This window comes from Caretta caretta, chromosome 3, assembly GCF_965140235.1.
Source record: "Caretta caretta isolate rCarCar2 chromosome 3, rCarCar1.hap1, whole genome shotgun sequence".
NCBI classification, from domain to species: Eukaryota; Metazoa; Chordata; order Testudines; family Cheloniidae; genus Caretta; species Caretta caretta.
The window spans coordinates 130,390,992-130,401,385 of NC_134208.1; the positions used below are offsets into that span (position 1 = coordinate 130,390,992).

The 10,394-nt window shown below is 41.0% G+C and overlaps 1 long non-coding RNA gene across 2 annotated transcripts in view; it reads left to right on the forward strand.

The window, feature by feature from the left end:
* LOC142071589 (uncharacterized) overlaps positions 1 to 9,954 on the forward strand; it is a 53,013-nt gene extending 43,059 nt beyond the window's left edge. The window contains exon 3 of one of the 2 annotated variants that reach the window (XR_012667712.1): positions 8,036 to 9,954. This is a non-coding gene — a long non-coding RNA (uncharacterized LOC142071589). Of the gene's footprint in view, positions 1 to 2,372; positions 2,711 to 8,035 lie in introns of those variants that run through there. The other variant, XR_012667711.1, reaches the window with a different exon arrangement.
* The last annotated feature ends 440 nt before the right edge of the window (positions 9,955 to 10,394 follow it).

Consider the following 10,394-nt stretch of genomic DNA (forward strand, 5'->3'; position numbering starts at 1 on the left):
CTGAGGGAGGTGCTGAATTATCCATCTCTTGATGTCTTCAGATCAAGGCTGGATGCCTTTCTGGAAGACATGCTCCAGTCAAACACAAATTATTGAACTCAACTTGGGATAACTGGGTGCAATTTAATGGCCTGTATTATACAGGAGATTAGATTAGATGATTGAATGGTCCCTTCTGGCCTTAAATGCTAAGAATCTGTGTTGTTTAAAGAAGCATGTCCTTTCATTTATTTTAGGCTTTTTGCCTTTTAGTTTAGAGTATCCCTCCTTTAATGTATTCTGAGCAGGGTAAATATTTAGGAGCATTAAACTGGTGTATTCTCCTTTTGAAGCACATGCATCTATTTCTGTTAGATCATTACGTACAAGAATAAACTGGAGAAGAGCAGCCCAATCTTGCTCCCACTAAAGTCAATAGGAATCAATTGGGTTGTATCAGGCCCTGGACCCTGAAAACTATGACTCTGACAGTGCAGAAGATAACAATCTGGAAAAAAAAGAAAATAAACACTCGAAAAAGGACTGACAATACTTTTCACCCACTCCCAAAATATCTGCTTCATTTCTGCCTGTCGAGGTTTATTTCTCCAACAAGCAGATTAACAAATTAGCTACTGTATTTCTAATCTCTAGTTTATCCTTGGAGTACGATAAACCCAAAATCTTTAGTCAGTGATGACAAGGACCAATTTTAGAATAAGAACCAAAAGAAAAAGCTCCTAGAGTTGGTTTAAAACTCTGTCAGCCACACAGCAAATTAAGAGTCAAGAAACTACTATCTGAGATCATGTCTACTGCTGTGATTATGGAATGTGGTTTTAAAGATAAAAATTGGACTAGTGTGTGGGATTTCCTGCCAGCTCTGTAGCCAACCAGGATTTTGTGGGGCAGAGAGGTCTACTCCTCCTGTCTGCCCATCCCCTAACCACTCAGGTCTCTGGGACAGTGCTGGCCTTCACATCACTGCTGATGACATGAGGAATGGGGCTCCATGCAAAGTCTAAGAGCAGAGTCTGAAGAAAGACTGAGTGCAAGGTAGACAGGCTGGTCTGAGTCCATGACTAGAGGGCGAGAAGCAGGAGAAGCTGTCTGTAGCGGGCTATCTTTTGGGTAGTGGATGAGCAACAACGGCATCTTCTGCAAAGAGGTGCAAACAACCTAACAAACCTTTCCGTAGGAACTTCCCCAGGACACAAAATAAGAAGCTGCATTATAAATAATATTGTGTGTTAGCTAATGATAACTTAGGTACCAAGCCACGCTTACATCATATATGAGGACATATGAGAAGTGCCTATCAGGACATGAATTGATCAGGAGAGCAGCCACCAAACAATCGATTTATAAGAAGAACAAGGGATGCAAGAAGTTGTGCCATGCAAAGGCACGTGTTTAATAGGGATATGGCCAGCTCTACTTAGTTATTTTAAATGGTCCCCAAGACACTTGGGCAGAATACTTTTCCCCCTTGAGGAGAGGGGAAGTCCCCTGTGTCCCTTTCAGAGCCCTAACAGGCCCTATATCTTATATATCAAAGCCTACATCGTGACCACCTTCCCTTCAAACTTCAGAGCCTGTCAACTTCACTCCTCACTGCGCAACTAGTGGAGAGATTCAAAGCACTTTCCAAACAAGCAGAGCACAATTTCGCCCAGACTGTTTATGCCTCACAACACCCATGTGAGGTAGGTATGGTAACACTATCTCTATTTTACAGATGGCGAACCTAAGGCACAGAGAGGGTAAATAACCTGCCCAAGGTCAGCAAGTCAGTGTCACAACCAAGACTAGAAGCCAGGCCCCCAATTCCCATTCCATTGTCCCACCCACCAGAAAATGCTGCCTCTCTAGGATCAGTAAAAAGAAAAGGAGTACTAGTGGCACCTTAGAGACTAACCAATTTATTTGAGCATAAGCTTTCGTGAGCTACAGCTCACTTCATTGGTTAGTCTCCAAGGTGCCACTAGTACTCCTTTTCCTTTTGCGAATATAGACTAACACGGCTGCCACTCTGAAATCTAGGATCAGTATTATTGCACTTTGATGATGATCCCTTCTACCAAATATGCTGGCATTTTAGAAATGGCAATGAGAATGTCTTTTTCATTTTTGAAAAATGAAAGCGAGAATATTGAAGTGTCCTCCCACAAAAGGATCTTTGTCTAACTGGAGCCAAAGATTTGGTCCCACTCAAGACAAAATGAAGGACCCTCACACAAAACACACGTCTGAAAAGGAGTAGGTTATGTCACTCTTTAAAATATATTGTTCATTTATGTCCCTTAATGGTTTTATTGAATTAGACCAAATTCACTGTGTAATGTACATAAGAGAGCTCATTCTAGCTTTTTTTTTTTTTTTTTTTAATCCAGGGGAGCAGTTTTATTCACATCAGGATTTCCTTCTGGGCCCTTAAGATGGCATAAAGATGGGAACTATAAGATAAATGTCCTAAGCAATAAATGGAAGATGAAAGGTGACAAAATATGTTCAAGCCAATAATAAACAGAGAGCATTTGTCTAGTAAGTGAAAACAACCCACTGGGCACAATTGTGTGACAGAGTCTGCAGTCATTTTCAACTGAGACTTTCTAAATTTCCTGTTCAGGATTGGCTGGCTTATTAATTATTTAAACACAAATTTAATTAACAAAATATTCAACATATGTCCTTTTAAAGTCTCTTAAATCTAACAGCATCACACGGGAGATCTGTGCGGCCGTGTTCTTTGAAGTGGGAAGGGGAGGGGAGGTATTGGGATGACTGGGTAAGTAAAACATAACCTGAAGGTGGTCGATTTAAAGCTGTGTTAGTGGCCTGAACTTTCAATTCCCAAAGGGAAAGGATGATTAATGCCACTACCAAATGTATACCCATACCTGACCCTGATCTCATCAAATCCTGCTGCCACCATCTGCTGTTTTTAATTCCTCTGCAATATTTGTATTTGCTACCTCCCTCCTACAAAGAAAGGGAGAAAAATGTCCCCTTCTTATGAATGGTGTGATCTGGTTGTACTGGCTGAACACTGGCCAGGAGGCATCTGTTGCTTATAGTCCTGACAGCATCTGCTACTATTTCTCACTTTTCCCAGCATGCTGTGAGATATGGTTTCTCCCAAAGGTGGCCTTTGTATGCACCATTGTCAATTCCATCATTGTCTGCCACAGCCTGTTCCCACGATGCAGTGGTAGTTATTACCACACTGCAAAACCTTTCTTGCTGGCTATCCGTAATCTAAGATATTGTGTGATTGAGTTATGCAGTTAACCCTTTGCCTATGCATCAAGCCACTAAAATAAAAAAGAAATTGGACAGACCATTTTGGAAAGAAAATTTGGGGGGCTGACGATTGATGGAAACATGAAACAGATTTTGTTTTTAAAATAATGATGGTTTGGCATTAGTAAAGTCCATGTTTTAAAATAAATAAATAAATAAATAAAGCAAAAATGTTCTAACTAGCTGTTTTAATTCATTAAAAAAAAATCCTATAAAGGATGCATTGTTTTTTTTTTTTACTGATTCCTGATACGGCTATTAAGCATTGTAACAAAATGTGTGTGAATGCTATTATTTATGTGTCTGATCTTTAAATACCCTCTGCTAGTGGGATACAGACTGAGGCTTCTGATGGACATAGGCGTCCCAAGCTGTCATCTTGCCTTGTCCTTCTGTCAAACAGTTAGTGTGTCAAGCGCTTCTCCTGGGAACTTTTAGACTAAGAGACTGTAAGTGCAGAAAGGCCCAGTCTCCAGAGAGCTACTTTTAACTCATGACAATATCCTTGGTGTCAGCTCAGAATAGCCCACTATGGGGCAGGAAGAAAGAAGGCACAACAGATGTTACTAGTAAAACCACATTCACAGATCTGTAAAGTTATTGCCCCTATGCACCTACTGACCAAAAAGCTACTGAAAAGATGACCAGATTCCTAGAACTTCAATTTTAGTCAATTTTGTTCACATAAATCTCATTACATAGAATCAGTACAATTAAAATTGACATCACATCTTTCACATGGGTATGCCCCTCCCACTCCTTCTGGTTCAGTTGTTATAGTTTGTCCTTTGAAGAGATATATCATTCCCTTTAAAAATATTTATTCCTAAAATAGGAAGTACATAAGAGTGAGGTTTGACCTCCCCAAACTCTATCTTATGCCCTCTCTCCTTTTTTTAAAAAAAGTAATTACACAGGGCCAGACTGTGAGCCACTTATAGACTCATACCTTCCTTCACAAATACTCCCAGAGATTTCAATTAGAACTACTTGTGCAATAAAATACTACTTAGAGTGAGCAAGGGGTTGATGCTATGGTGCCTAATTATTGTTGGGTGATTTTCTCCACTCTATAAAATCCTTAAACAGGAAATATCATGGGGCATGTCTAAAATGCTTCAGAACCAACAAAAAGAAATATAAGAGTTGTGAGAAATGTTACAAAATTAAACCCTCCTTGAACTTGCACTGGGACCCAGTTCATCCCTTCTCATGCTTGATTTCTGATTGTCACTGAGGAGCATCAAAAGGTGCACGCAGGGCACAGTCTGAAAGGAGAAAAGTCACCACAGGATTCAAAATACCTCATCTTGCTACAATATACATAGGACAGGACCCCGGGTATTTCCACTGCTGGTCTCATCTGAGGTATATATATTTGGTTCCTTGGGAAAGGACCTGAGGTTTTTGGTTGCAACTTGCTTCATGTCTTGTGATTCCTGTTTTCAGCAGGAACCTGTATTTTTTTTATTTTTTTTTTACTGTGTTTTCATCCCCAGATGACAACAGCAGTGCAGCCACTTTGGAAACCTGATGAGGACCAAGGGCGAGAATGCATGAGACCTGCAGCCAAACTGAGGGTGACATAAACAGGGTAGTAAAGAGTTGGGGGTGGAAGTAGGCTTCCTTCACTCTCATAATGCCTGCACTGGTGTCACAATAAAAGGTGTATGTGTGGGCAAAGATTATAAAGGAGAGTTACTGTACAAACACACTATACTCTTTGGTTCTGATTCTTCATTACCTCACATCATGGACAGTCATTTAAACCTGTGCAAAGTGAGTGTAAAACATTACCACCGACGTAAGCAAGTGGGGAATTCTAATTTGGTACCATTTTACACTCAAGCTGCACAGCTGTAAGGCTGTGGAAAATCAGGCCCTTCATAGACTGAATTGAATATACAGAGACAAGTTCCTCTCATGATATTAGATAAAAATTCTTCTATTGAGCTGCTATTGGTTCAGGCCAGTAATGTTAAATTACTAAATCTCAGAGTGGGTTCCCTCTCTGTTCTCCAAAACCATCCCTGAGGTGTTGCCAGAGACAGTGGCTCGTAGGAGGGAAACCGATAGTAGTATGGCTCAGTTGAAGCCATACTACCATTGAGGCATGGTGGGATGGGAAAATTAGGATGCAACACAGAGTCCAAGGAGTCAGTCCTCTGGGCAGGAGACCCTCAGCCCCTTGTAGATACCTAAGATTCATGTAGAGATTGAGTGGGATCCACAAATTCCAAGAAACTGAGCACCTGGGCAAGAGTGTAAACAGTGCCTCAGTAGAATTGTAGAAACGTGGTAACGTAACCCACTTTTGTAAAACACCTAAGGCTCCAGGTGAAAAGTGGATTCACAGACAAAAAGGTGCTAGGTGCTAAGATTAACCCACCCAGGGGACAAACTGACCCTTGACAGATCTCTTGAGGTGGGTCAGGCTGTCCAAATGACCCAAGCTGTTGCGTTGAAGCTGAAGATTCCTCTGGAGTTTGGTGTGCAGATCCAATTGCTAACAACCTGCCTGCTTTTTCTGAGATGACTGCTCACTGATGCCACACAGAGTGCACTGAATCAATTTCCACTCTAGTGTGGATAGTATTCCTGGGTTTTTATATTGACATTTTTTCATAGACAATACTGACCTTTTCCTATCCATTTTGTATGCAGTGAGGCAGAGGCCAGATAAATGAATGCTACTGCGAAAGGGTTTGTTTGGTTACTGAACTATCATTGAGGATACAATTGATGGGCCAGACTCAGACCTGGAGTAAGGAAGCACAACTGCACTGACTTCAATAGAGAGATGTATGCTCACACCAGGTCTGAATTTTTCCCTTTGAGTGGTGACAGCCTCTACTAGACAGTTTTTCTTTAGTCCATCTCAGACTAATATTCTAAGCATTATGGGCCAGATTCTGCTACCTTTCCTCACTTTGAATAGCACTCATTTCCCCATGTAGTCCTACTGAAGTCAATGGAACAGCTCATGGAGTTCATAGTAGGCAGGATTTGGCCCTATGATGGTAACAGGCCCAATCCACAAAAGCATTTAAGCACATAATTAACTTTCAGTATGTGAGTAGCCTCACTGAAATCAATGGAGCTATTCATATGCTCAGTGCTAAGCACATGCACAAATGTTTTGCTCAATCAGGGCCTACAAGAGTATATTTCACAGCAAGCAGCAATGTAATATTTTTGTGTTTTGTTTGGCAGTAGAAACAGATATAGACAAGATACTGTTGACACAGGTTACACCTTTCTTTCAAGGCAATTTGGACCGAGGTCTGCTGAGTATTCCTCTCACTCGGACATTGTTTTCAGCAGCTCCATGCTCTAGCCAGACAAAAATCCTACAAACGTGTGCATGTAGCGTTCAGTTACAAATGTGACCGGGAGCTGTTTTAGATCAAGCATTGCACTGAAAAGAAAAGGATGTACAAAGAGCTTTTCGCAAAATTGTTAAGGCTCCCATTGTACAAAAGTGAAATTACCATAAAACTACATTGCGGCGTGAGTGGCGTTTATTTCCGTCAGGAAGCTAGTTCAGCCACACACACAAGAGAAGGCTGAGCATGATGGCTGAAGGCAAAGTGTTATGGTTTACCCAGGGTCAGGCCAGGGGAGAGAGTCTGCATGAAGGACAGTGAAACGTCACCAGACTAATTCAACAGTATTATCTTCTTTTTTTTTGCTGCAGAAGTCGACCATTACTAAGTACGCTCTCTTTCTCTCTTTCTCTCGTTAACAGGAAACTTTAACCTGATCGTGTGCCATGATGGTTTTCCCCCAACTGGGGAATTTTCACAAGACAATGCTGGGTGTCAGGCATTGTTAGCAAGCCAAGCACTGTTTGCGGAACAAAAACAGACTCTTCGGGATTTAGTGAATTTTTGTCCTTTGGCAGTTTTCTTTACCTCTGAGAACTTTTTATTATTATTGTTCTGTTTCCTGCTAAGGAAGCAGCATGTGGTCTTCATCAGACCTGGCCTCAGGTCCTTAGCACTGCAGTGACCCTCCTTTGTCATTCCTTTGCATTTTTAATTGTGCTGATTTTCTCTCCCACCCCGCACACACTTCCCCCACCATCCCCCTTCAGGGGTGGGGGTGCTGGGAGAAGAGAAAGAGTTTTGCTAGGTTGTTGTTTTTCCCAGGGCTTCCCCGGCAACAACTCAAACATGGTCTCAGCCAATCAGAAAGGTTTTCAAAGGTCAGGTTGAATCAGGAAAGGAGGGGGTGGGGCTCATGCATTGTGCTCTATGGCAGGTGACCACTATGTGAGAACAAAGAATGGGTCAGGGCTGGAGCCAGATCCCTTTTCTCAGGCCCATGTTCTCCACTCCTCACAATCTGTCTAAATTTAACTTGCCATTGAGTGCCTCGGCTGCAGAAAACAGCTTTATGTCGACTAATCCAGGCAGAAGTAAGAGTAGACACAGAGACAGGTTTGAAGGCGGGGAAACTGCTATTCTGCTCCTTTTTTTTTTTTTTTTTTTTAGTTCCCCTCTGCCTCCAATGAAAAGTTTTCTGAACAAAAAAAAATTGGTGACAAGATTAATCAGCCCGTGGAGCTGAAACACATGCTTGACTTAAACAACCTCTTTGCTGTTATTAACAACTGCTCTAGCTTTTCTCTTGTTATGCTAATGTTACAGATTAGAGTAAAATCTATTCCTTCTCTGCTGAACAGGCCGATTGATAGAGGCTGATCTATTTTTTTCTCCCCTTTTAATTCTTTTTTCTTTTTTTCCTCCAGGCGCAAGTGTTTTCGGCAGCAAGAACAACAGAAGGTGTAAAAACAAAACTGCACACAAAAGTGACTAGCCCTCACGTACACCAAAATCCCTAATACATACAAATATATATCAGGCTCAGCTATTGCCTTGAAATAATGTTCTGGGTGTTGTAACACAGGCTGGCAACAAAAGACAGGAAATGCAGAGTAGCAGCCAATGTCCTACCTTTAACTCATTTATTTAACCTGCAGACACACAACAGTAAATGGGTTAAAGGAAACCTGCCGGGATTCGCTTTAATAACTCAGCTGAATGAAAACGTGTTGAAGAACTCAGCATTGTTTTAGGGCTCTATCTAGTGCAATGTACTAGAGACCAACATATGTTTCCGGGCTCTTAAGAGTTAGGGATGAAGGAGCTGATCCGGCTCCCAATTAAATCAATAGGACATTCTGCTCACTGGGAGCAGGATTGGTCCCAAAGCCAGGGCTTTGAATTTTGTCTTTTGTTAGTTTCTGTCACAACCCTGATGTTATTTAAATGTTACTTTTTTATTTAATTTCCTCTGTCTTTTCCTTCAACCAAAAAGGAAAGGAAAGAGAGAAATATTTTATGGATAGCTACGAAACTTGGATTTTTTTTTAACCTAAGAGACCATAACATTGAGTAGTATTTTGTAGTGTTGCCAACCCTCCAGGATGGGCCTGGAGTCTCCAGGAATTAAAGATTAACCTTTCATTAAAGATTATGTTATGTGATGAAATCTCCGGAATACATCCAACCAAAATTGGCAACCCTCGTATTTTGGCTTTTTCAAAACCATGATGTGTGTGACACGTTTATTAATTTATATGTACAGCATGCATACATTTGCACTTTCACATACCCTCCACACCAGAATTGCTCTGACAGAAATAAGTGGAAACATAAAGGGCCCGATCCTGCAAACACTTTCTTACATAAGGAGCCCATAATCAAACACATTCTCAGCCTGCTCCTGTTGACTTCTAAGTGAATATGTTTCAGTAGAGCAGGAGCAGGTCCAATCATATAATCTCAATGACATCAGTGGGACTGAGTAAGAATACTCATAAAAGGGTTGCACTCATCTAGCCCTGTATTACCAAGCATACCATACCATTAAAATGCCTATAATGTACTGCAATTGGTTATATTATACGTACTATATTATTCAGCTATGTGGCTGTCAAGATAACATTGATTGATTTATGTCAATGGACTTTAAGCACATGTTTCAATTTGACCATATGCACGCACACACACACACAAAAGAGCTTTGAAAGTCAGGAAGGTCATGATCAGGTTGCACAAATAATCTTAATCCTGAGCCTATGATAATGCCCAGTGATATACCTATAATTCCTTTCCATCCAAGTACTGTATCGCCAAACTACCTTTCCTCACCCACATCCAGATGAGGCTATAGAACCTCAGCTACCAAACCCAATATAAAGAATCATAGCTACCTCCATGTCAGAAGTACATTGTTTTGGCTTTAGATGATCCTGAAAATACCATCAAACTACCATATGCAGCTCTATAAATCTCATCTCCGTTACATATGGGCCACGAATCCCAGCACAAATTCTCCTGTTGATCGCAAAAATAAATCAACAGTTAGCCTTATGACCCTGCACACACAGACTGAAATAGACCCATAGCAAGTTAAGCATCTCGACATGGCACTCCTTAAAGGAAAATTGCATTTATTAGTTAAAATATTTTAGTTGGCTAAATAAATAGTTATCAGATAGCATAGCTCTCAACATCCTAAACAGCCACTGTGATACAATGCAGAAAAAATGTCTAAAATGTGTGACACATTTTGTGTATAAAATGAAGCCTTATTTGTCAATCAAACTACCTAGGTTCTTATAACTGTTGTAGCAGAGTGCCTAATAAAGTGATTAACTTCCCATGTCTCCTGGTTTTTCTTCTGTATTTCCCCTCCTCTTTTTCCTTGTATATAGGAACATAGGACTTGCCAGACTGGGTCAAACCCAAGGTCCATCTAGCCCAAAAACCTGTCTCTGATATTGGCTTCCACCAGATGTTTCAGAGGATGGTGCACAAGACCATGAAGTAGGCAGTCATGACACAATCTGTCGTCCCCCCATGACATCTCCTCCTAACCCCCAATAACTGGAAATTAGTTTAAGACATGACACATGGTGGTTTATATAGAAGTGTGGTGACTTAGCCCTCTGCTACATTTGTTCCCAACAGCTGGTACATATACCAATCATTTGTAACTGGCATCCTAGGCTTCTCTTTACCTTAACAATGATCCCTTTCGCTGGGTCACATTACAATACATCATAATGGCTAGGCCACTTCAACCTGCTCCAGTCTTGCAAT